Consider the following 5,000-nt stretch of genomic DNA (forward strand, 5'->3'; position numbering starts at 1 on the left):
CAAAGGCAGTAAAAATACAGAAGCAAGAATGAATATTATAAAACCAGTATCACCTAACAAGAATCAAAATAACTTGAAGAAAACACCATGACGAGTCAGAAAATCTTTGGCATTAAAAATCAAGTCATAATCTAAAATACACACCAGCTTTTGTACTTCAAATGCGAAAGCTCCTATGTTTTATTTTAATATGCAACGATATATATATATATATATATATATATATATATATATATATATATATGCGTGGTATATACTGCATATAATCATAGCCATAAATTCTATTTATGACAATGAAAATTTGGGAATGAGTTGGACAATTAAGAAGCTATTAGCAAAAATGATAGCCAAAGTAAAGAAATGGTAAACTACTACTACTACTACTACTACTACTACTGCTACTACTACTACTACTACTACTACTACTAATACTACTACTACTACTACTACTAATAATAATAATAATAATAATAGTGGTGGTAGTGGTAAAAATCCAGAGAATCCTGAACAATAAGGAAAATAAGTATTGTAAACTTAACAGATAATTCACAACAGGACATGGGTACTCGTGTGGAAAGCATCCAACTTTCAATGAAAATCTATAGAACGGTATACAAGAAAATATTAAATGGCGTAGGCTGATGAACTGTAAAAACGAGAAGTTACGCATCGCCAAAAAAAAAAAAAAAAAAAAAAAAAAAGTACCGTACTGTGGTTGGAGGTGTTTTGGATTGCATGTTGCGATAATGATGGACATTTACGAACAGAATCGAAACCAGTGTTTTTATCGAACAACTAACAATATCATTCTGGAGAAAAACAAGACCACTCATTCATTGCCTCTATAGTATAGCAGGTCCAGAAGGAGAAGCCATAAACGTAACAATACAAGCGGAACAACAGCATCCTGACTTCCAGGTAGCAATCTTACAGTAGTGTTTTCCCGCTGTTCGGAGCTTACGTCACTTTTTCGATGTTATCAGCATCTGTGGATATTTCATTATAACGTACCCCAGATAGGGGAGCCCAATTGTTGATTTTCGATTACTATCAGTGGCTATTTTTATTGCCTAGCCTAAATTATGTACTGTAGGGGAATAATTGCGAGTGTTCTCATTGCCTCAATGATCTACTGGAGGAGGGTGGGTATCTGTGGGTGTTCTTATTGCCTAAATGGTTTTTCTGCAGAAGGGTATCTGTGGATGTTCTTACTGCCTGAATGCTCCACTGTAGGAGGGTATCTGTGGGTGTTTTCATTGCCTGAATAATCTACTGTAGGAGGGTATCTGTGGGTGTTCTCATTGCCTCAATGATCTACTGTAGGAGGGTATCTGTGGGTGTTCTCATTTCCTAAATGATCTACTGTAGGAGGGTATCTGTGAGTGTTCTCATTGCCTAAATGATCTACTGTAGGAGGGTATCTGTGGGTGTTCTCATTTCCTAAATGATCTACTGTAGGAGGGTATCTGTGGGTGTTCTCATTTCCTAAATGATTTACTGTAGGAGGGTATCTGTGGGTGTTCTCATTGCCTCAATGATCTACTGTAGGAAGGTATCTGTGGGTGTTCTCATTGCCTCAATGATCTACTGTAGGGGGGTATCTGTGGGTGTTCTCATTGCCTAAATGATCTACTGTAGGAGGGTACCTGTGGGTGTTCTCATTTCCTAAATGATCTACTGTAGGAAGGTATCTGTGGGTGTTCTCATTTCCTAAATGATCTACTGTAGGAGGGTATCTGTGGGTGTTCTCATTGCCTCAATAATCTAATGTAGGAGGGTATCTGTGGGTGTTCTCATTGCCTCAATGATCTACTCTAGGAAGGTATCTGTGGGTGTTCTCATTTCCTAAATGATCTACTGTAGGAAGGTATCTGTGGGTGTTCTCATTGCCTCAATGATCTACTGTAGGAGGGTATCTGTGGGTGTTTTCATTGCCTAAATAATCTACTGTAGGAGGGTATCTGTGGGTGTTCTCATTGCCTCAATGATCTACTGTAGGAGGGTATCTGTGGGTGTTCTCATTGCCTCAATGATCTACTGTAGGAGGGTATCTGTGGGTGTTCTCATTTCCTAAATGATCTACTATAGGAAGGTATCTGTGGGTGTTCTCATTGCCTAAATGATCTACTGTAGAAGGGTATCTGTGGGTGTTCTCATTTCCTAAATGATCTACTGTAGGAAGGTATCTGTGGGTGTTCTCATTGCCTAAATGATCTACTGTAGGAAGGTATCTGTGGGTGTTCTCATTTCCTAAATGATCTACTGTAGGAAGGTATCTGTGGGTGTTCTCATTGCCTAAATGATCTACTGTAGGAAGGTATCTGTGGGTGTTCTCATTTCCTAAAGGATCTACTGTAGGAGGGTATCTGTGGGTGTTCTCATTGCCTAAATGATCTACTGTAGGAGGGTATCTGTGGGTGTTCTCATTTCCTAAATGATCTACTGTAGGAAGGTATCTGTGGGTGTTCTCATTGCCTAAATGATCTACTGTAGGAGGGTATCTGTGGGTGTTCTCATTGCCTCAATAATCTAATGTAAAAGGGTATCTGTGGGTGTTCTCATTGCCTAAATGATCTACTGTAGCAGGGTATCTGTGGGTGTTCTCATTGCCTAAATGATCTACTGTAGGAGGGTATCTGTGGGTGTTCTCATTTCCTAAATGATCTACTGTAGGAAGGTATCTGTGGGTGTTCTCATTGCCTAAATGATCTACTGTAGGAGGGTATCTGTGGGTGTTCTCATTGCCTCAATAATCTAATGTAAAAGGGTATCTGTGGGTGTTCTCATTGCCTAAATGATCTACTGTAGCAGGGTATCTGTGGGTGTTCTCATTGCCTTAATGATCTAAAGTAGGAGGGTTCTCCTTGCCTCAATGATCTACTGTAGGAGGGTATCTGTGGGTGTTCTCATTGCCTAAATGATCTATTGTAGGAGGGTATCTGTGGGTGTTCTCATTGCCTCAATAATCTATTGTAGGAGGGTATCTGTGGGTGTTCTCATTGCCTAAATGATCTACTGTAGGAGGGTATCTTTGAGAGTTCTCATTGCTTTAATGATCTACTGTAGGAGGGGTGTTCTCACTGTCTTAATGATCTACTGTAGGAGGGTATCTGTGGCTGTTCTCATTGTCTTAATGATCTTCTGTAGGAGGGCATCTATGGGTGCTCTCATTGCCTAAATGATCTACTGTAGGAGGGTATCTGTGGGTGTTCTCATTGCCTAAATGATCTACTGTAGGAGGGTATCTGTTGGTGTTCTCATTGCCTAAATGATCTACTGTAGGAGGGTATCTGTGGGTGTTTTCATTGCCTTAATGATCTATTGTAGGAGGGTATCTGTGGGTGTTCTCGTTGCCTTAAGGATCTACAGTAGGAGGGTATCTGTGGATGTTCTCATTGCCTAAATGATCTACTGTAGAAGGGGGTGTTCTCACTGTTTTAATGATATATTGTTGGAGGTACTAACACGTCTGTGTCTCGAATTCGCCAGCCAGTATTGACAAGACACTAATGGCCCTAGATGCCTAAGACATTACTGCCGTGCTGTCAGCGCAACAGTGACCGCTTATTACCTTACCATTAAGAAGAGAATCCAGCATGTGGCACGTACAGTCAAGTGTTTGGCACATCATCGGATATAAAAAGAACACAGTGAGAAGATGACACGTCGAGGATCGTTCAATCAACCCATTTTCAACACAATTCTTATTATACTGTACGCCAATGAAATTAACGGTGTATCCATTTCTACATCATTTCATGAAAAGTTTCAGATTGCTTACTATCAAATAATTTGCTGATATCAAAAGAACAAGAAGTATGAAGAGAGTGATGATTAATAACATTTATAGTATTTTTTTCAGAATATACACGGGAGTGTACTAATATGTTAAGAATGTGTTAAGGATGGATGGTGGGGACGGATTGAGGGCTTGGGAGGAACCTGTTAGGGGGAGAAGATTGAGAGGAAGGCAGAGCATTGGAATGAGAGATAAAGAGACGGATGATATGGATAGAAGAGGTTTGGTGGAAGAGGCTACCCTTGATAGAAGGCATTGGAGAAAATGCATCAGGTAGCCGACACCTTAAAGACAGGAAATACAAACGCAGAACCTAGTTATAAATATATTTGATGCTATTGCTGTAATTACAATAGGGAAAAAAACATGGACAGGTGCTACTTTAATCTTTGTTTTATAATAGAGAAAGCAAGGGGGAAATTAAATGTGAATTGAATAATACAACTAACAAAGCAAAATCTATTGAGTAGTGAAATGTTTAGTCATTTCATGTAATGACTTTTAACATTGAATTTTCTTAGCTGGGTATTAAACATCATGATTATATCGGTATATGTAATTTAATATCATACAATATATTATATCATATATCTTATATTATAGAGGTGAATAATGGAGAAGTTCCAGAGGTTCTCGCTATCTCATACTCAAACAAACCTGGATATTCTATCAAGTCTGTGCGTTAATGTGTACTCAGAAAAACAAAGGTCAACGATGCAAAGCGAACAAGCAATTACGATCACGAAAAGTTATTTACGATCACTATTAATTTAAGAGAGAGAGAGAGAGAGAGAGAGAGAGAGAGAGAGAGAGAGAGAGAGAGAGAGAGAGAGAGAGAGAGATTTCTGTTCTATGGCCAGCTTTTTTTTTCTGTGTGATACTTACAATTTAAACAAGAATTAAACAGTTCAGTATTTAATGCTGAAATGTTAAAGGTATACATTTGATGTTATACGAACTTCAGGCGAGTGACAATGTCTTAAAATACTACAATTTAATTTAGCATCTTGTGTGAATTAAAAAAACTACCACGCACTATGTAATATATATACATATAATATATATATATATATATATATATATATATATATATATATATATATATATATATATATATGTATATATATATATATATATATGTCTGTGTGTTTGTGTATATACATATATATATATATATATATATATATATATATATATATAT

This window comes from Palaemon carinicauda, chromosome 2 (assembly GCF_036898095.1).
Source record: "Palaemon carinicauda isolate YSFRI2023 chromosome 2, ASM3689809v2, whole genome shotgun sequence".
Lineage (NCBI taxonomy): Eukaryota > Metazoa > Arthropoda > Malacostraca > Decapoda > Palaemonidae > Palaemon > Palaemon carinicauda.